The sequence below is a fragment of the Vespula vulgaris genome, chromosome 11, assembly GCF_905475345.1.
Source record: "Vespula vulgaris chromosome 11, iyVesVulg1.1, whole genome shotgun sequence".
NCBI classification, from domain to species: domain Eukaryota; kingdom Metazoa; phylum Arthropoda; class Insecta; order Hymenoptera; family Vespidae; genus Vespula; species Vespula vulgaris.
In genome coordinates, this window is record NC_066596.1 from 4,938,906 (window position 1) to 4,962,479 (window position 23,574).

The 23,574-nt window shown below is 37.5% G+C and overlaps 1 protein-coding gene across 1 annotated transcript in view; it reads right to left on the reverse strand.

Annotated features, from left to right (window-relative positions):
• Positions 1 to 23,081, reverse strand: part of LOC127067495 (discoidin domain-containing receptor tyrosine kinase B-like) — a 93,371-nt gene extending 70,290 nt beyond the window's left edge. The window contains exon 1 of the mRNA XM_051002486.1: positions 22,756 to 23,081. The gene's annotated coding sequence lies outside the window, so the exon portion shown is untranslated. The remainder of the gene's footprint in view (positions 1 to 22,755) is intronic.
• Positions 23,082 to 23,574: the final 493 nt, after the last annotated feature.

Sequence of the window (23,574 nt, forward strand, 5' to 3'; positions counted from 1 at the left end):
AGCGTCGTAAAGGCGCATTAAACTTTAATCAAGCTCGGTGGTCCACGATACCTAAACTATACCTGAGACAGAGTCTACTCGTTTCAACCCAAAGAAAACCTTTCGGAAATTGCGGAAACGAAGTCATGTGGAAAACTTGCCGAGATGTCGACTCGCCATTGCGAATGTAATTACCCAACGTAATTATAGCATTGTTTCGAAAGTCGGGAGGAAAAACTCTCGGCTCGTTTAGCCCGAAATTGGTTTTGTTCAGATTTTCGGAGATCGACCGTTCCTTTATGATCTAACGATAATTGCATTTACTGCCTTTGAGAGTACCTATTCTCTTTTGAGTCTGATATCGAAGAAGTCGATGTTAACGTGTTCTGACCTAATTGCTTCTTTTTATAGCATTGCTACAAACTCTTAGATTGCTTCAAAATAGATCATGTAATTTTTTTCTGTTAAGTTTTATAATCGAACAAATAAGATAATTTAAAGACTCTGTTTTTAATAAAATAATCACTTTATAATATCATCTTAGAATTTTATTATTTTTTTTTCGACAAGGTAGAACGTCCTACGTAATCGATTGAGGGAAATTCTCGCTGACGATGGCGTGATATTTCGCCTCTCTTTGAAAGCAAAAAGCACTCGAGATCGGTACATATACGTAGACGCGAGAGAGAGAGAGAGAGAGAGAGAGAGAGAGAAGTTTCTCGGATATCTCACGTCCCTTCCTCGTTCGTTCAACACGCTTACAAGCGGAATTGCTTAATGACGATACTCGTTCTCTCGTTCACTTAGTTTAGTATGATGCCAATGGGGAAACCACGACATAAGTGGATGGTGTCCTATGTGTTCCCAAGCCCTTCTACGGTTAAGTGCACCTAGCGAAGGGGTGGTTCAACCGTAGGGTGTGCAGTCATACCACCGACGAGTAGCTGCGGAGAACTCGAGAGAGGCATATGTGTATGTCTCTTGGACTAGACTGCACTCATATATGTATATATACATGCACGCGTCCATACGCTCACATATTTTACGTCACTTTGACGTACGACGTTGGTCTTATATTTTCAGCCTTACGAGAACGAAGCGTCCCGATAAAAATTATATATGTACGAGATGTGAAATTATGTGTGACTTTTGTGATAAAAGTATACTTTCAGTGCAATGGATACTCTCTCTCTCTCTCTCTCTCTCTCTCTCTCTCTCTCTCTCTCTCCCTCTCTCTGTTTAGTAAACAAAAATGTAGAATTACAAATTAAGTTGGGTTTTGATATTGATATGAAACTAATATTCATGCTTATAACTTAAGATAGATTGTTCTTTATAAATACGTCTATTTCAAAGTTTCTACTGAATCAGATACGATTAGATGAGATAACAAAATTTGAAGGATTATAATAAAACAAGAAGTCGAGCTTAAATGGAATCGATATCGTAGCTCCGGATAAAAAGTCTGCAATATGTGGGGGTTGATTTCACAGAGACAAAGACGGGTAGACAGAGAAAGGGAAGCGTTCGTATTCTACGTTCTTTTCTTTTTTCTTTTTTTTTTTTTTTTAACATCGAAGCACGTGGACGATGGTACGTACGTATGCTGTCAGATCAAAGGAATGAAAATGCAGGGGAGCAGCAGTAGCAACAGCAGCCGGCGTTGCTGCGTCCGGCAGAAACAATGAAAGCAAATACGGGCAATGGAAAACTACCGGGCACAAAAGGGATGAAAAAAGCGGTCATTGCGAGTTACAAAGGATGCACGGCTGGAAAAGTACCGCAGATATCTAGTTTGGGCAAACAGGAGTAGCCGAAACAGAACAAAAAATAAAGGAACATTCTCCGGCCTGCGGAACGTCGCGCGTTAGTCAATATCGAACGAAAAGCAGCCGACGACGACTTCGATAAAAAGAGGTATCGTTCTTGTGTGATTAATTTTTTTTTAACTGATCCTTCGAGATTACAGCGAATGATACTACTAAACCAATTAACATTTTGCGATAACGAAAATTGAAGAGAATTCATTAAACAATGTTAATTAAATCCATTAATTAAATTTATTCTCAGACACGAAATTATCGATCGTATAATTCACAGTTATAGAAAAATATTTTTTTTTTTTGAATGAATAAGTAAATATTTCACATACCGTTTCGCATAATTATAAAATGTAATACACGCACCCGCATATTATGCAGACCGTTTAGAATTTCCACTACTGCTGTTTCTCTTTTTTGTTCTTCCTTTTTTCTTTTTTCTTTTTTTTTTTTGAAGAATTTTATTCATCTTGCCAAGAAGCGTACGCTAAATTATTCTCGTTTTATATCGAACCAGAGAAGAATGGCGATAGCATGTTCTACAGGTGGATTTCTTCGAATTCATTTTTATATGCTAGAGAGGAGGAGAGAGAATGATTTAATTCACTCGATGATCGATCGTACATGAATGTGTCGTTGAAAAGGATATAGCATTTGTACGTTCGAATTTGTATATCAAGATCTTATCACTTTTGATTAAACTATTAATGCTTACGGTCACATAGTACGTCGCGATCAGTAATTCATAATTAAGCGATACGAAAACGTTGCTTTAACGGAATGGACCAGTGGAAGGAGAAGGGGAGGTTACAGGTGCGCACATCCGCGACGTTGAGTGTGAAATATGATAGCATCGTTAAGCAAGATTAATATACAGAATATTTCGAAGATACATCGCTTCACTGGCAGCCAACGTAGATTATTCCATGGCAAGAATAACGCGTTCGTGTGAAAATGGATGCGTGTGCGGATACGGTTATAGAAATATAAATCTGGTTGGACGATAGTCCTGGCGATATTTTTTTCCTTGCTTCTTTCTTTTTTTTTGTTTCATGTTGTTCCTTTACCACACGACTTACGTATGCTTACATGCATGACATCAAAATGTTATCACGTTTATTGAAAATCCGTAAAAAAAAAAAAAAAAAAAAAAAAACTGAAAAAGCAAAAAAACATATAAAAGTGTAGATTTATCTTATATTCTTACAAAAGATAAAATGAAAACTTTTTCATCTATTTCGAATGATACGACAGACGGTATTGCCAATTGGAACACGCCTCGATAAAAGGTTTGTTCTCAATATGGGCACACGAACACTTGTCCAGCACTCGGTTTCGAGTGTCTCGTACGCTTTGAAATCACCATCGTCGCTTCTATTATATCTGAATCACTCTGATGCACTCGTATTGCTGGTAATAATTCGGCCTAGCAAACGGAGAAATAGCGCGAGGACATATAGGAGGGTAGCTTTAGTAGAAAGGGAATGCCGTTTCAATGCTGTTCTCCATTTCATCTTTTTTCTTTCTTTTTTCTTTCTTTCTTTCTTTTTTTCTTGCTTTCTTTCTTTCTTTCTTTCTCTGAAAGAGAAAAAGAATTTTTCTTGAAATTTCTCAAAGTAATTTCTCTCTATTGCTTTGTTTTTCAAACAAATATTTGTGAGCACTGCAATGCTTTAAATAAATAAACCGATTTAAATATTTTTTATAAATGTATTATTGCGAATTTAATAGTATCTTTTACGTTTAAAGAAAAGCGAAAGAATTTCGAATGAACGAAGGAACAAAGGAACGAAGTGTCACAGTTGTTCTTATTCACAGACAATCCCAGATTAAATGTCGAACATCCTATAGTTCTTCGATTCGATCGAAACTTTATGAAAGGATGAAGGATCCTTTGATTAGATCCTTTGATTTGCTACGATTCCATGCCAGAAATTTTATAAAAGCTAAAGGAGAAAGAGGTAGAAAAAGAGAGTATGAAGAGCAGGCTTAACTCGTTCACGATAATTGCCAAATGGATTCATCAAAGAAAGTATTTGGCCGAGCTACGAGAGTACCGACCGCTTGTCTTTGAAGTTGCCACCGTCCGAAGGCAGCGAGAAATGGAGTTTGTTAAATCGTACGTACACAGATTCGTTAGTAACGTGAGTGAAAAGCGTGATAGGGTTTGGATGTTGAACATGAAGAGAAGATCGAAGAGGGAAGGATAGAGAAAGAGGCAAGTATCGGAGGAAATGAATGTGGAAGAGTTATTGGCATCTGGCTATGCGAAGGGAGATAGCTTAAAACGAAAAAAGAATAGCTAAAAAAAATACGAAAAAGGGTGAAAAGATAAGAAGATAGATAGACAGAGAGAGAAAGAGAGAGAGAAAGTGAAGAGTACTATCATGAGTTCTATATATATGATCTAAAAAATAAGAAATAGATTACTAATGGGATATTTAATTTGGTACAAAAAAGTAAAATGTGATGTTCGTATTTATATTCCTATTTATTGTTATACTCTACTTTGAATAAGTGACATACTCTGTAATACACATATATACATAACGACAACAATGCGTGAATGTGTGATGTCAAGATAGACGGAACCGAAAAAAGAAGAATAAAAAGGTACCAAGTATTAGGAGGAAATGAATCTAGGAGAGTTATTGGCATTTGGGAACGGGGCGGGAGGTAGTCTGGAAAAAAGGGAGAAAGAGGAAAGATGAAAAGAATGGTGAAAAGATGAGAAGTACAAGAAAAGGAAAGAGACAGACGGACAGAGAGAGAGAGAGAGAGAGAGAGAGAAAGAGAGAGAGAGAAAGAACGCAATACGTAGTACGATTCCATTGAGGACCCACGCACATCTGCCATGAGACGTATTGTGCTCGGCACTCATCCGCATCATCCGATCCGCCGCGACGCGACCACGGTTCTTGAGAAAAAGAGAGACGAACCTTCAGAGCGGAAAGAGGAAGAAGTGAAAGAAGAAGAAGAAGAAGAAGGAGAAGTAGAAAAAGAAGAAGCTTTTTTCTATCCCTGCACCTCTGCCTCGTGCCAAAGACCCTTATCGAGTTATGTCGTCACATCGTCCTACTACCTGCCAGCCAATAAATCCCTGCCAATCCTTTTTTCTCCTCTTTGGTAAGAAGAAGTGAATACCGTCTAGATTTACGAAACTCGAAGTTAATATCAGACACGATCACCGTTCATTTTTATTATTTGACTTATCAATGTTTTTATATTTAATAGAAAAACAAATAAATTCTTATCTCTTATTTTCTTCTTGCTCATTGCTTCCTCCTAGTTCAGGTTCATATTTCACGAGTACGGGTTACATTACGTATTTATGTCACGCTCAATGTCCGACTTGTTCTCGCCGGTCGATATACATATAAGTATATGTAATATGTACATAAGCATATAAGGAATGGAAGGAGCGAATTTATGTTCCCGTATGCTTTTACGATGGTGAACTTGTATTAATAATTTAACAAAGTACCCTGCGCCTACTTGGATACGATGCTTTCCTGACTAGAACTTTCTTTACACTATTTTTTTTTCTTTTCTTATTTTATTTATTTTTTCTGTGATATACCATCACCTTATACCTTTTATCTTTTTTCATTTCTTTAGTTTCACGAGCGTTTTATATATTACGATAACATGAATTTCTTTTAGTACGTATAGGGATCGCGTATCAGTGATGAATCCTGAATCCTGACGGACGAGGATGAAAATGGAGGCTTATAAACGATTACCTCTACTAACTCACTCACACTCTCTCTCTCTCTCTCTCTCTCTCTCTCTCTCTCTCTCTCTCTCTGTCTTTCTTTCGCTTTTTCGTTTAAAACCTCTCCAGCCAGTTGGCCCACTTTTGGCCAACTTTTAACGTTTCGCTCGAACAATCGATTCCGACACTTGTCACGACATCATTTTTAGAAGAGCACAAGTTAAATCGTGTGTACACTATATCGGTGAAACGATTATTTGCTTTTCTATTTGATACCTTGACAGTGATATCTTCACTTCGTGCATCAATAATTGTATTGTAAGTTTCAAAGCATTCGTGAAAATATTAATATAGTTCGATAAAGATACGCCAAAAGATAATCAAAATCGATTTGCATAATATCAATCCTTATGTGTTCATGCTTTGATGATAAAATCTATTAGTATTAACGGTAAACTTCCATTGTAGGATAACATCAAAGACATCTCATAAACGCATCCTGGAATAGGAAATTGTACTGCACTGCCTCTGGTTGTCCATTGTTTGGTGTTGACAATTTGTTATACGGATAAATTTGCGGCTAATAGTTGGACGGATGCACATAATTGAGTACTCAGTGGTACATCTAGCAATTGGCTCTGTTATTCGATTAATGGCTTCTTCAATTATACGGCTAATTACTAGCATGGAATTAGCTCTCTCTCCCTCTCTCTCTGTCTCACTCTCTCCCTTCCTCTCCTTCTCCCTCTCTGTCCCTATAACTATATACATTTCTAGCGATACAGTTATTATGACTGATAGCTATTGTTTAGTCAGCATCTAATTACCATTATATTAATTGTTAGCGACACAAACATAGGAAAGTACATACACAAGTTCACCGAGCAGAGAGGTAGGTATTGATTTTTTACGAGGAACAACGAACATACTTAAAACACGCTTGGTACGTACATACTACATCGCGATCTTGCATAATGGCTATAATAATAAGCAAGAAAATTTAAATTTCAATCGAGTCGCCATCTACAGACACGACCTCAACGAAATTAAATTGATCGCGTAAAAATGGAAATTTCAGAGAGAAGTCACTTTCTTATTTACGTTTATTAAATGACCTGAAGAAGAGAACCGAAATTTAATTCTGCTTCTTTAAATTTTATTTCTAGATGTAAATGAATGCATTTACGGTTTATTATGGGCTTTGGGAATATATATGTAGGCACTGACTATACGGAAAACTTTCGAATCAAGTTCGACGTACCGTTATTAATAGAACTCATCCATGATCCTATTGTTATGGATTATGGCTCACGGGAAAAGAAAGAAAAAGAAGAAAGAAGAAAAAGGTAAAGAGAGAAAAAGAGAGAGAGAGAGAGAGAGAAGGAAAGAATAGGACGCTTCGTTGTCGACGATTTTTTGATGCACCGATTGTTCGCGCATAAGTTGCACGTTATGGATTAATATAAAGGAAGGGCGTGCACGTTGTTCACGGGATATGGCAAGGGTACTCGTATAGAAACTGCTCCGATCGCACGCCTTTCACGTGTCTCGCATTTACATAAGGGGTTACGGCTCCATTCGCAGGGAAAATGAAATAATCTTGTTATGTAAATGGACATCTACCGACGGTACCGTTCTCGCGCGCACTGTTGGACGTCTTCGTCATGCCGTCGACGTCCGAATAGTTTCTTCAGACCACTCGTTTACTCTCTACTCTTTCCTACTCTACTCTCTCTTTCTCTCTCTCTTTCTTTCTCTTCTTCCTTTTCTTTCTTTAGTATACCTAACGTCTTGCTTTAGACTTTACAACCAATTTCACGACTACGGTCCTCAACAAGAGTTTCCTACGTTAAAATCCTCGAATTTATTTGATCTCGTCGAGCATGTTAAGCGTAAATATGTTAGCATATTGAACTCTATGATTTTACTAGTTTGTACAATATGATTTATAGCTTTGAAATCTATACCAACGAATCATATTACCGAAACGTATTCTTTATTGATCACTTCCACATGCAACTCTTTTTTGCCAAAATTTGATGCCAGTTATGATCGTAACCAGTTAACCAAGAAATGAGCTCAAATAATAGTTAAATCGATTTGAGCAGCACTGTGGAAAATGATAGTTCAAAATTAGTACTGTCTATCGTCGTTGAATGAAGAATGATTGTAGCAATGAAAACAAGAAGCATAGTAATTTGTCAAATTGAATACGTAGAAAACGCGACGATTGATGTTTCGTTTCATCATTATTCGTCGAACGAGGGAATAGTGTAATGGCGTTGTGTCTCGATATGTCAGATCACCGCGAGCGATTATTAATGAATGAATGAGCAGAATGATCGAACGTAATGAAACATCGAATTCGTCATTACGTTCTGTCTATATTCCTATTTATAGAGCTTAAAAATTCAAATATTTATCAAATGTAATTCATTCTTATTCGCTCGTTAATTTTAACAAATATTATTTATTAAAAGAAAAATACTAATATATATTTGAAAAAAAAAAACATTATTCTTTGTATACAATTTGTCTTCTTTTATTTAGTAATAAAGCCATGGTGATCTTTGAAACGTAAGTAATTAAACTTAATAGACTTCCATAGACAATCATTTTCCAGGAAAAGTACGATCGCGATTCTCGCAAAAGATCATTGAACAAGAGAGAAAGAAAGAAAGAGTGAGAGAGAGAGAGAGAGAGAGAAAAGAAGAAAATAGATCGTAGAGTCCATTCAGTCTTGCGTTCTTCGATCCAAGCTCACTTACAGTTGCCGCGAGCGATTCATGGTAAATTAAAGAGACGAAGAGAGCAATCAACAATCCTCTTGCAATGGGCTACGAGAGAGGTCTCCTCGTTGAATCTCGTTTAAGGCAAGTGTGTCTAAACGAAGTCTCCACTACTCTTCCCGGTATTATTATTCCCCGTCTGCTCCTTAAGAATTCCTTTCTGACCATATTGTCCTGGATCGACGACGACGTCGACGACGACGACGACGACGACGACGACGACGACGACGACGACGACGACGACGACGACGACGACGAGGGGACCGACGCTTTTCTTCTTGTCTACTATCGTCTCTCTCTCTCCCTCTCTCTTTCTTACTCCTTTTTTGTGCTTTAGAATACTCGGAAGAAGAGGAAAAAGAAGAAGAAGAAGAAGACGAAGAAGAAGAAGGAAAAGAATCGGAGAGCACGAAAAGGGATAAATAGGAGAAGAGAGAAGAAAGAGTCGTTGGCCTTACCAAGAAGAGATGTACATAGAAATCCACGCGAGAAATCCATATGCATTGAATATCTTCTCATGCGAAGAGCACGTCCTGCGAATTCTTGAATCGCTTTGGTACATCCTAAGGCACGCTTTAGAATGTGACCGTCGTATTGGCATACCTTACGTGATGGTATAAGTTAGTAACTTTCGGTTAAAGTTAGTTAACAAGTAAGATAAATGTGAGCTTAACAATTATTGTATCAACAAAGTGAAAGAATGTTTAATAGCAAACATTACTATAAATGCAGACCTAGTTTGATTTGTTATTAATAAAACTAGATAGAAATATTGTTACTTTTGTTTCATATCAAGATAAAATGTTTTTATAAAGAATTATATTTTTAATTAACACAAAAAAATATCTAGTATGCCGGGACAAATTTTGAATATTTAGTAATTTAATACAATTAAAAACAATGCTGGATCAAACATCGTATAAAGAAGATCGTTATGTTGCGAATTTCTCTTTCGACTTTAATAATTTCTGTGCAGACATTTTTTCGCTAAATATGTACCTTTGTAATACGACTGCGACATATTATAAACGACCTTTGACTTTTATCAAAAAATATATTTGTGATAATAACTATGTCCGACTGTTACTATAATTAATAAAAAAAAAAAAAAAATATAGTACCTATATTTAGAGCTTTAAAAAATGTATATCCCCTTCTTTCCTTCTATATTTTTATTACCATTTGCAAGTTTGTTAATATTCTCATTTCTCCTAAAGTTAATAGCTCGTAACAATCAAGAAAATTTTTAATGACGATCATCAACGCTTCCTTCATTCATTATCCATCGGTAATATATAACCCGGAAGAAAAATATCACTAAATCTCTCTAGCGCGAAGTTATTAATTTGTATCAGAATAATTTATAGCGAAGTGATGATAAACGGCCATTACATTCATCATCATTTCGAAGAGTAAGTACTTCATACACGTATGCATATGTATGTATAATGGCAGCGAGAGTTCGAGTCGAGATACTAAGCCGAGGAAAGTGTATTTCATTGAAAAAAATTCTTCGCAAAGCTTGTGCTCGCACTATTGTTCACGCTCGATGAATGATATTAATAAGAGCGATAAGCAGACGCGGAAAAGCGAGTTCAAGCAAGCTGGCGCCTACTGCTTACGATAGCCAGCCGGCAAGCGAGAATAATCGACCGCCATCACCGCCCTCGAGGATTTGCGAATTATCAACGCAGCAGCTTCTCTCTCTTTCTCTCTCTTTCTTTCTCCTTTTCTTTCTTGTTCACTCTCACTTCCAAGCTAATACGATATGTATTCTTGAGAGATAAAATTGTGTTTGGCAAGGACGTATTAACGTTCTTTCGATCAATCTTCGATCAATCATGTTTTTCTCTGTCCGTGCATTTAAAAATTCATTTCTTGAATTCTGTATAAAAGTAAAATTATTATTATTGAAACGGGAAAAGGAAAGATATTTTGTCGAAAAGAAAAATAGTAATCACGCATTAGCTGCGGCTAGACGCGTTATTTCCGTATACGTTATGTTCCATTAGCGAAATCTCGTTGCGCCAGGCCTTAATTATCATTAACGACGGCGAAATCGATATCGTGTACACGTACATAGGCTCAGCTTTCATGGAAAGCGATGATAAGCTCGTACTCATATAGAATTATATAGATTGAAGAGAGCGAAAGAGTGAATTGTGAAAGAGTGATAGAGAAAGAGAGAGAGAGAGAGAGAGTGGGGGGAAGAGATTTGCTTGGCCATTCACAAAACCTTTCGCCTTTCTTTCACAGCTATACGGAAAATGCATGTGTGCGAGCGCGTGAATGTGCATGTAAATTCCTTCAAGTAACTCGGAGGATTCTCTTCGCGGAAACGAGAAAGCGTGCTTGTAACAGAAATTGCTTTACCGTGTTCCGCTCGCTCGACTCTATAATCTACGCCATCTGCTTCTTTCACCGTTCCCTCCTCACCCCTCTATCTCTTTTCTCAATTTTTTACTTTGGTGAATCTTCAACGATCTCCGTCTACGCCCGTTTAACATTCTCTTTCGGTACAACCTTTGTGATGCTTAAAGTTCTGAGATAAAAACAAAAAAAAATAAGATCTAAGAAGATCGATCGATTTCTAATCCATGTACAATCAATGTTTCTTCGATAGTAATCCTGTATAATATTATTAGAAATCAAATCAAATCAAATCAAATAATGCAAATCTTACAAATGGGTGGATTTATTAGAAAACAAACGTTAATACCAGATAATAATTTTTTGACTTATTCGACCATCAAGTAAATCCTATTCGATTTCACCGATTTTATTATCAGGTTTGTCTAATCCGTATTTCTAAATCCTCTGGGAATTCTATGCGGATGTGGTAGTTCTTAGCGAGTGGTAGTGTCGAGACATATGCCTACGCCCTCGATGTTTCCTCCTTTCGAATCTCAAGAAACCTGTCTGCTCCTTAGCGATCGAAAAGATGACGGTGACTAAAAGGAAAAGGAATTCAGGTATTCTCTCTCTTCCGGGTAGTCCATAAAACTTACGCACACACGCGCGAGTATATATCACGTATAAAAGTAGATATTGCCCGACCCTCAAAGTCATTCTTGCTAAAGTTAAACGTCAAGAATTATGACGGTAATCTCGGAATTCGAAATCGCTTTTGACAAATCTCTATACGATTCGATTAATGTCTTTTCGTCAAAGTACTTTGAAATTTCCTTTATCTACTTCTTCCTTTCTTTCACTCCTTTTACCATTCACCATGATTTTTTCATCTCTTCCGTATATCTATTAATTAGATCTTCTCGCAAAAAAAAAAAGAAGAAAAAAAATAAACCGACCAGACGTTTTTGCAAAGCTATCAAATGCAAAACAGGTTAATTAAATTCTCGGCTGGCGATTTTGTAAAAAGGATTTTGCAAGGCATGCTTACAATAGTAGGAAAGACTCGAATGGCGAGCACTGTAGGGAAGAAGAAAGAGAGTATGCGTAAAGTCGAAGAACGACCCGAGTTGAACTCTACCTCTTTCTCTTTCTTCTCCTTCTCTTTTTCTCTTTGCTTCCTTACTCACTAGCTGCACTACTCTTGTGTTAATTAAGCACGCAATGAATGACGTTACGTTCGTCATCAAGAAGTACTTGGAGTCAGGTTCATGCGAGTCGATGTCATTCGTCAAGCGGGAGACTCTTTCAGTGAAATGTGGGAAGACATCCTTAGTACCATCCCTTTTCTTCTTTCTCTTTTCCTGCATGGCGGGTTCCCAAGAACCAGATAATTGTTGGAATATTCACAAACTTCTCTTTCCTTCTCTAATATCTCTAATAAAATTAGTGTGACATTGTTATTGGATACATACCGAAACTAATAAATATCATCTATGTAGGAACGTTAATAAACACTTTGTGGCTAAATTAATAACTTCAATGAAACATACACACACACATACATGTTTGCGTGAATTCATATGGAACGCATGCACTTATTTAAATTTCTACCTTCAATGAGATACAATTAAATGCTGTCTAATTAATTTCATACAGTGGCCAATTGTTATAATAATTATAACTATAATTATTATTATTCTTGTATAGATTTAACTACATTACTCGATCATTCTAATCATTTCTATTATTGATAGATTGGATTTCAAAAATTAGAAAATGAACTGTCTCGCCAAAAGATAAAATAATAATCAGAAGTTTGAATTATGCGTATCGCCCTCTATAAAATAAAAAGAGGAAAGAATCATTGCATCGATACATCGTCCAATTGGTAATATTTCGAATCGACACGCAACAGAAATTGTATCGAACATGTGCCGTCAATTATAATGAATTTTTTCGAACAGTAGCCAGCCACTATACAGTATCGGCAAATCGGTTCTTCGTGTACATCGGTTGTTCGCACGTGTGACGGCGAGATCGGCGTGTGGTCCACGAAGCAGACCCACGGTAATGCTTAATGTCGATGTGACACGTGCGAGTCGTCGTCGTCGTCGCCACCACCATCGTCGTCGTCGTTCTCGTCGTCGTTCGGAATCAATTAACTCGACATGCACCGCTGCCGGCCACTGGAATATAACACCTTCCTTGCGGCGGAACATGACCGAATGCTTTTTGACCTTTTTACGCAAGCGCATTACGTCGAGAAAGAACCTCGTACACGCAACGACTCACACTCTACATTTCTCTTAATATTTCCTTAAGTACGAGTTCAATTTGCATTCGAATGCAAAACATATAATTATACTTACATAATGAAAAACTTTAAAGCGTCGATGTAATTTTGTGATAAGGTTATATAAAACGTAGGATTATCCTAACTCTTGGTTTTTGTTACTTTTTTCACTCGTATTCATACTTGTAATTGGTCACATATATGTTAGGTGTGTACCCTGTGTAGTCGTAGATATAGAATTCGTCGACATCAGACAACACGTTTCCTGATCCGTACATTTTCAACCATCGAAATGACTCCGAGCAAGCATGTTCGGCCTCGGGTTTACGCGCGTCTGCACGTGTAATCCCCATTGGGCTTTATAGGCCACTATCGTTCAACGAACGAACGAATGAATGCGTATGGAGCTTTACATAGCAGCGTTGCTATCGTGCGTGGATGAATGTGAATTACGACGATACACGAGGGGTTGCGGTGCACAACGAGGTCGTTAATTAAAATCCACCCGGTACATGTTGAGGTATCATATCTACGAACGAAGTTCGGTATAGTCACCATGGTTATGTTTACTATAGAAAAATGTTTTTACGATTACTTTGGCAAATTGTCAATTTTTGTTAAAAATTATTAAACCGTCGATCAATTTGATTCTTTTATCGATTTGAAATTGAAAGATACTGATTTATTTACATTCCTTTACGCTCGTATTTTATTACTCGTATTTACATACTGTTGAATTAAAAGTAGCAATGAAATTACTATATTCTAAGAGTTATCTTTAATAATGATTCACTATATCACAACGAAACAATTTCAATTTTGTCGATCTTTTATATATATATATATATGTACTTTTTTCCATTTGTTCCTACTATTTCTGCTTCGAGGAGTTTTATTCCGATGGGTCTGTTCTTTTCCTTTGTAATTTTTTCTTTTCTCTCTTTATCTCGCGATTCAACATAACTCGCAGTTTTTGTCGCGAATTCGAGCGATACGGATCGACCGTTGTTTCTCTCTCCTTCTCTCCCTTTCTTTTTTCTCCATATCTTTCTTCTTTATTCGAGCGTATGACGAAAATCTCGAAAGAAGTAGTTATGACAGCTGGTATCCTCTTTCTCCGCGAGTCACGTACAACCGTAGGAAAGAAAAAAAAGGAACAAGGAATAACAAAAAAGGAAAGAAAAAAAAGCCTTGAACTCAGTTCGCAATAATAGGCTCTAAAGGGCAGAACGCGTAAGCTCGCTTCTATTAAAAAACTTGGAGCGAACTATTCTAATAAAATGCAGGTTGCATGTAGAGGGTTGCGTAAAGCCCTCATATCCCTACCACTTCTCCATTCGCCGTCTACCTTTACGCCATCGTATTTTACTACAAGAATGAGATTGGGTATCGCGAGAAGAGATTTGTCTCGTATCGAAAAGACAAATTATTAAATACGGCTTTACGATATATTTTTCTCTCTCAACATTTTCCGCCCTAATTTATTTACCTCCCATCCTTCGAACAAAACTTTGCCGGAGAACGAAATGGAAAAAGGAAAGGTAAAAAGGATAAAACAAGAAAGAAGGGAGAACGAAATCCGAAGCAGAGGTGTGGTCGGAACGGGCATAAAACAAAAAAAAAAGGAAAAGAAAAAGAACGGAAAAAGAAAGAGAAACAAAAAAAGGGGCCAAGCTTCAGAACGAAAGAGTTAATCTTTCAAGGCAGAAAATTGAAAAGATCTCGAATCAATTTGACGGTCTAACGATTCTTGCACGAACCAACGACGATGAAGACGACGTCGACCACGAAAAAGTCATTTGCTTCGTAAGCGGCTCGTCGTTTCGATCGCAATTTCTGCCGCTGGCTATCCTTTTACCCTCTAGCCCCGCTATTTTTCTCTCTTCCTCTTTCTTTCTCTCTGTCTCTCTCTCTCTCTTTTGAGAACTAGCAGGCTACGCGATATTTGGCCTTTTCATTAAGCGCCGAAAGGCGCGTGATTAATGGAGTTCGTTCGCTGTGCAGAGGATAGGTGCGTTGCTCAACGGGGGGTGAACCACCTCTTCCCTCTATCTCTCTCTCTCTTCCTTCCACCTGAAACCTCCACCCTCCTATTCTTCCTCATGACGCGCCGACAGACGCGTCGTTCAAACTCGCGGAGTTTCGTGAAACCCTGGCAGAGACGGTAACGAAGTCACGTTGATCGCCTAACCCTTAAAAAAGAGGAGAAAGATGGTGATGCTGTACGCGGTACGGTATATAACAGCTTGAGAAAGTTTAACAATGAGCTATGAACCTTTTACGATCTAGTAATTAAAGCTTGCCCTGATTTTACGTTGCATGATAAAGATTACAAATTTTAATATTTAATATTTCGAGTATTACCATTAAATTCTAAATATCATATGAAAAATATTAAAAACGAGAAGGTTCACACATTCGCTCTACGGTCTGCATGCTTAAAAAAGCAGGAAAAATTGCGCCGGTCTAGCATATCGTCAGAGATATGTTGGATGAAAAAGTAACATAAACAAACATAAAATGAAAAAGCCAAATGTTTGATATATTACAAGTTTATTTTTTCAGAGAGTTGGACCAATATAACTTCATATGTATTTCGCTCGGAATAAAACCGAAACTCGAAATTGCATAAACAAAGAAATCCTGACATTTCAAAAAAAAAATCTATTTTTTTCTTTATTTGTTCATCGGTATTATTAACGTGTATTGAATGAAATGCTTTCGCGGAAACAATATTCTAATAATTAAATCTTATTGAATATTACGTTTATTATTTTATGTATTTCGTATTTGTAAAAATTATTCCAAATTTGTACTATTTTTACGTACGTACATTCGTTCGAGCGATTTAATCAATAACGACGAAACGCACGTACCTTCGCGTTATAGAAGAAAAGAAAAAATACAACACGAAGTTGCGTACCATTCTATTATTTCGCGAATAGCCCCGATACAAAAGGAAATCAAAAGCGAGAAAATCATACTCATTGTATATACGTTCACACACATATTCAGGCACACCGTACAGAAAGCAAAGGCAAGAAAAAAGAGAGCAAGGTAGATAGCCGTTGTTGCATGTGCAAGCGTGCGCGCGCTCGCGTTCACGCAATCCACGTGCTCACCATTGCAAGCAGACTGCTCAAGCCCTCGGGCTCCTTTCGACGAGCGAACATAATGCGATCTCATTTTATTTTGCGCCGGTCTCTCACCCCCCTTTCCACTACCTTCTGTTATCACCGTCGTTCTTTCTACGGTCTCTGAACGTCGCGAGAAAAAAGGCTCACCCTCCAACCTTTCACCCCCACACTTTCTCGGAGTTTCTCCTCGTTCGCGTCTGTTTAAAATTTTCCCGTTCTCTCTTTTCTCTATCTTTGTTACGATCGGACAGCTCGATGCCTGAAAGTTGCAGAATTTCTATAGATTTTGTTGTGCTATTAATATACCGATTTATCATTGCTATAATACCGTGAAAAGTAACTAGAAAAAGTTTTGCAAAGTGGAATCTGTTAAAAAGAAGGGTGTGGTCACTAAGGTGAGAGTTTGTTTATAGAAGCTATTAATAATATCATAATAATGATGATAATAGAAAGAAAAACTATTTAATTTCAGCTGAAAACTCGAGTATATCTTTCGGATGTAGCGTCAAATTATTTGATCTTTTTCACGATGATCGAACGAAAACTCGCGGTTCATGCAATTACTATACGCCGGCGAACACTGTGAATACTTTCAGGTGGAGATTTCACAGTATTTGTTTGGGGAGGGTACGCGTTACTTTTTGTTTCTTCTTTTTTTATTTTCCATTTTTTTTTTATTTTTTTCAACGATTCGAATATCACGCTTGTATCGCGTCGATCGAACGGTTTATTTCATTCGAAGTTCGTTTCACTCGTCATTGGTGCGAGCTTTATTGATTTCTTTGACGCTTCACTGGCGAGACTTTATTTTGCCATTCATTCATACGACTTTGAAAAAGTTCGTAATTTATTTGAGACGACCATAGAAATGCTTTTAAAACACTGAAGTTAAAGTCAAGACAAAAAGTAAGAAATAAAATACACCGATTACTTATTACTAATTCGAAAAAGCCATTAAGCGATTACAAATCAATCCTATAGTACTAAAAACCGGACGATCAATTCAAATCCGCATTAATCGTGGAAAGAGCACGGCAAGGGAAAGTTCAAAAATTGAGAGAGTCGATTTTCCGATAACAAATTTTCTTTATCGTTGGCGTCGAACAGGAAGGAATTTAAACGGCAGGACGTATTTACCTTGGATAACCTCGTTGCGTGGCTAGTAACCACCGGACCGATAATCGAGAACTTAACGATCTACGTGAACGAAGGTACCGGAGAAAACAATGTGACGTGTTGCTATTGATTGCTACGTCGCTTCGACGCGATACTATAAAGAAGAAGAAAGAGTGAGAGAGGGAGAGAGGGAGAGAGAGAGAGAGAGAGAGAGAGAGAGAAAGAAAAGAGGAGGAGGGAACAAGAAAGATCCGCATATCGCGTGTGTGAAAGAGAAAAAAAGGAGAACAAGAAACGAAGGATACGTTGCATGCTGGACCCTCGACGTAACAAATTGTTTATTGCCACATGCTCGACTCTCACACTATATACAAAATGGGGTTTGAGTTTCTCTGCAAAACATCCAATGCTTCGAGCTGCCTCTACCATCCCTATTGGGTGTTCCATCTCGTGTTCGCACACGAGCACACTCTTAAACCACCCTCTTCTGGCTATTACTCGCCCCTGAGAGCTTGCCTAGTCTTGTTTTTCCTTTTTGGTTTTTTATTACGTAATGGTTCTCTTACGATTAGGCAAGAGTGTGATAGGTGTATCTAACTGAGGTGTACGAGCAGGTGCCACTTAACGAAATAACTACTCTAGAATGATGGCAAAAGCAATCTCGAAGATAATTTCAGTAACGTTTATCAATCCTTGATACGCTGCGAGTATGACAAAATATTCAACGTTGAAAAAATGACAAAATTTCTACCCGATATTATCACACCATTTATCAATTTTCCACTCTTTCGTTCAACTTCATTAACACTCTAGAACAGACCATTACTCTCGATAGCCGGTACTCGACCCTTAAAATTAGTACGCGAAATCGCGAGTATCGGTTGGTTGAACGCTCACACGGATTCCCTTTCGCATGAGTGTTCACTGTGTTCGCATGTACACTTGATGGCAAACAGGAAACCCTCCTTTCCCCACTTCCCTCTTCCTCTCTCTTTTTTATTATACATGCTTGGTCTACTGGTTTGAACCACTATCTGTTCGTGGCAACACGGTGCAAACATTTGTTCAGGACGAAGAAGAGTACTGATAGTGGGGATAGGAGACGGTGATGGGAACAGAGAAGTGCGGCAAACGCTGATGCAATATCAGTAATAAGATAACGACTAGCCGGCGTATTGCACCCGACTTTACTTTCCCTTTCCACTCTTTTTTCATCGGCCAACATTCTGGAGCCACGTGCAGTAGCGATCTGGTGGTATTCGAGTTTCTTATCGGAGTTACGTGTAATATGCATCGCGACCCTGATTCGGTTGCTTTTGTTCTTACATGTAAAACGTTTTTTAGATAATAATTATTAACAATTACTTGAAACTAAAACCCGAAACGAAATATATCACTTTGAACGATTCAAAGTACTTTCAAAAGTATAATAACTTGATGTTAAGAACATTCTGAAGTATTATCGTATATCCAAACATCATTATCGTTCTAACAAACGATGATACCAGGTGAGGCACGTACAAGAAAGAAATTTTTCTCTCCAGATTAGAAATTTTATCAGCCGGCTTCTTCTTCAACCACTTTTCGACTAATCTCCCGACCACCGGTGTGTCACATATGGCGTAGAACATAAAAAGAGCTCTAGGCGTCGCTATTTCTAGTCGTCGTCGTTGCAGCTCAGATTAGAAGCAGTGCATTCTGCACGTTCGCGAGGCCTCATTTCGAAAACGATTCGTTTCCTCGATGTAAGTTGTGGAGCACCTGTCGTCCTCCCTCTCCCTCTTTCTGTTTCTCTCTCTTTCTATCTCTATCTCCTCTACTTCTTTTCTCCTACTACTTCTCCTACTTTCACAATCACAACGATATCACACAAAGACATTAATGTTCGCGATGTTCGTGCCCGCGCATTTTTTAAAACCGAATCGCGTTTCACGAACGGCCAGCCGGAAATAAAACAAGATTAAATGCTCTCCGTCAAAATCAATATTCTCTGCACTTAACCGGATTGGTGCCCGTTGCTACAAGCTATGAAAGAAGGAACATGGTATTTCGTGGAAATCTATGTAAGGTGATAAAATATCGGAAAGCAAAGATTTATCGATCACTTGTAAAACGTGTTCGTCAAATTTCTTTGTATTTTCGTGTGGGTTTAGTATTTCAGAATCGGTCTTAAAAATATAAAGAAAATACGAAAAGAAAAAAGAATATTGAAATCGATAAAAAAAAAAATAACATAATAAATTCGAAAGTGATGTGCTCGTCGTGATTCACGGATTTCGAAGCTCAATAGACATTTTTATCGTCTATGGTCACGTAAATTGTGGTTTTTGGTATGCCACGATGACAACGAGAATAGTTAGCGTTAGGAGACGACTGACCTAAGCGACGCGTCGTAAATTGTGCGCAATTGTGCGTCAACGTTGACCCGGTGTCATCGTCCGTCATTTCAAGCAACCTTATAATTGCCCTCGCCACGAACGAAACCATCCTTTCATAAAGACATGCGCACCGACAAATAGCTGTACTCTTTTATAGGCGATACCAAATGTACGAAATTGATTGAACAAAATGCGGTTTTTGAACACACGAGAAAAACACGTATCTAACGTTTAAACTAATTTCGCGAAAATATACACAGAGATTTATTGATGAAATGAATATAGTAAGTTAATTAGTTAAAAGTTATAGCATTTAATGTTAACGTTACAATCGACGTAATTTGGTTTAGGTATTTTATTAGATTTTACATCGACGGAAAATGGCTCGATTATTTGCTCGCAACTTCCTTTTACTTTGATTTTCGAAAAGCATTCGATCGAAACCGAATAGTTGTGCAATTTACGCGATGGGTGAACAAGCACGTTAGTTTGAACACACCGTTCGAGGATTTTAATGTGATTGCACTGTTTATTTTAGGTAAATGAAATTGAAATACTACGAGGAGTCTCGAAGAGAACTGGCTCGTTCTTTTTGGTGGGGATGCAGGACCGTCGGAGATGAGGGGTGGAAGGAGTCCTTATTGCGAGTCTACCTTTTTAATTAAAGTTTGAAACTAAACTAGCGCACGCAGGGAAAGGGTTCATTCGTACCACCCTTGCGGACTCGGTAGAAACGCGACGCATAAAATAATTAAGTGTAGCTTTCGCTATGTTGAGCACCATCATAGAGCTTATTTAACATTCTTACCCATTATAAAATGAACGACGGCTAACACAAGATCGCCTTCATTCCAAGATTAAATCCTGAAACGATAATATAACCGTTTCTCGACTTTACTCTTTTACTGCCACCCACCATTCTCATCCCATTCATCTTGAAATCTACAAAGAATAAGAAGACTACTTCTTTTTAAAAACGAGGTTAATTGACATTTTCAACAACGTTACGTTTTAAAGATATTACTCTTGCTGTTTCATTAATTTTATCACCGATTTCATATCGGATATACGAACGAATATTCATTTTCACGATTCCTTTATTCGCAAAGTTCCTTAACCTCAATGCGACCATCGTCGTTCTATCAGCTACTAGTACGTTAATTTTCCTAATGGTTAATCGATAAAGCGGTAAGTTGCAGTAATGGAATCGTTTCATGCTTAGATTCGTATTTATACATTTACACATTACATGCATGCACGTAAGTGTACATAAGTTAGGATCCGTGTGTGGTCTCTAGCTGTGGCAAACAAGAAACAGTAGGATGTTCACGATAGTTGGAGAATATATTTGTATATGTAGTTAAACGAATACGTTCTCGATCCTTGGACACCTGTTCACATACGTGAAACGGGCGCATGCGCGTATAAATTTTCGAAGATGTTAACCGGACGAATGGAATTGACTCGTAAGTTGAATTAATGACTGAAGTCTTGATGTTTGCTTTGAAGTTAAATCTATTGGTATAATGTCGCTACGCAGATAAACATGAAAATAACGCATTTTTCCTTTATACAAATTTGTATTAATGAACATGCGATAAGTTATTTACCGGTATATTATCTTCGAATATAATATCGCCAACTAGAGACTCGATATCAAAGTGTTTTCATAATGCATCGTGTGGTTACGCCATTTAAAATACAGACCACGTTTGTTCACAAAGCAAACCTATTTTGGTCGAGTTGCGTGCAAGCGCGATATGGAAGCGAATACTTTGATTGTGTGGGATTAATTATTTATGCAGTAAAGGGTTTAAAAATGAACTATGGATCATCATTGACTGTAATCGAAATTGTAACACCGTAAAATAATTCACAATAACTGGATTATGTATATTCTGCCAAAGATCATCGCAATGAAAACGGTTTGCTTCTTTCTTTCTTTGCTTCTTTTGGACGGATAATCTAAAATTAAAAAAAAAATGATTTTCTTGATCTATGAGACTTAAAGTTCGAACGATGGAACAGGCAAAACGTGAACAAGTTTGTTAGTGACTTCAGGCCTCGAACAAAGCGGAAATAAGTTACGGCTATAATAGACGATACTAATAAAGTATTCTAGCAGAATAGTTTATCCTGTGTGCGTTTTAATCATCACGACAGCGTCGTTTCTTTCAGCTGTCTTGATCATCCGCAAAGGTGGTAGTTTCAATGAAAAGTCGCTTTTAAAGAATTATCTCAGTTATCTCATCGCAAAAGCAAAGTTTTTAATTCGTTCGTTGCGAAGTATTCTACCTGCGTACCGACTTATCGATGAAAAGAGGAAGCCATTAAAGAAAAAGGGAGAGAGAGAGAGAGTCATATTACAATAATTACATCATACCGATCTAGTTTTTCCGATATATTTATTCTCTCTAACCTTTTTCTCTAACATATGCGATAAATAAATAATGACTCACGTCTTATTGTTTTTCTAAGAATAAATGTAGAAATACGAAAATATTACACTTTGTGTTAGATTTATATAATAAAGTCCTTTAAAGTACTTTTGACTAATAACATTCGTTCGAAGACAACAAATTCGATGCGTAATAGAATCCCTTGTTTAAAGTCTTCGCCTTATTGTTTTCTTGAGAATACAAAAACATTACATTTTGTGTTAAATCTATATAATAAAGTCCTTTAAAAGCCCTTTGACCAATAACATTCGTTCGAAGACAAAAAATTCGATGCGTAATAGAATCCCTTGTTTACAGTCTTTGTGTAATTGTTTTTCTAAGACTAAATAAAGAAATACGAACACATTACATTTTGTGTTAGATTTATACGATAAAGTCCTTCAAAAGACCTTAACTAATAATATTCGCTCAAAGGTAACAAATTCGATGCGTAATAAAATTTCTTGTTTAAAGACTATTTTACAATTTAAAACTTTAATATAACAAATGATATTAGCCGAAAGAGAAAGAAAAGTTGGCTACACGATGAATTTACAAATGACTTCGCGCGCAACGTTTAAATGCAATTTCACGAGCATGAAAATGCAATTGTTTCGAGCACAAACCGAATTCGAACTTTTCTAAATAACTTAATTTATTTTGATCTTTCTTTAAGTATGTTTTAACAACGGATACATAACGATTAGACAATCAATACAAAGAGAACAAGATACTTACGCTTGGAAGAACGATGTTAAATTTATGGGAGCCCTAGCTCGTTGTCACGAAAACACCTCGGTTGTTCGTTCACCAGGAGCAATGTCGTGGTCTGTCGTTGACTAGCACTATCACCAACTGATCGTAGTAAAACACGCAAGCATGATCGTCAACGAGTCACGTTATGTCACGGTATCACAGAAACACTATTATATTATTTCGTTCTTACTGATATAAGGAAATGATTTTGGCGCGTCTCCGACTCAAATTATTAAGTTTCAAATCTTTCCGGAAGGAGGAAGTCGCGAGAACATATAAGACCGTGCGTAGTCCTCGCGACCCCGTAACGGACTGAGCGTCGCGCCAGCGGCACAGCGCCACCGTGACCCGTGGCGACATCGTGTACTAACACGAGCCGGCTACATTCGTGTTGCTCTATCTTTCTCACTCACTCTCTGTCTTATACGTACCAATACAAATACTCTTTCTATCTCATATGCTCGGTCTTTCCCTTTGCGAGCAGTTTCTCCACTTTCCCGCTCTTTATGGAAAGGACCAAGAGCTTACTTCGAATCGTGCTTTTCTTCTCGTCCAGTACTATCAAAGACGTACGTAAATATGTGAAATATCGGAATGGTATGTATTCGTGTTCTTTTCCTAACTAGGTACTTTACAAATCCCATCGATCGTTCTTAGACAAAGGTACTATGCTATTTTTGATCGAAATTTCTTTTTGATCGACGCTGATAAATGCATAAATCTTTTTCATTTTATTTTGGTAAGAGAGTCACTGATCTCTCTCTCTCTCTCTCTGTTTCTCTCTTTCATTCAATAATTTTT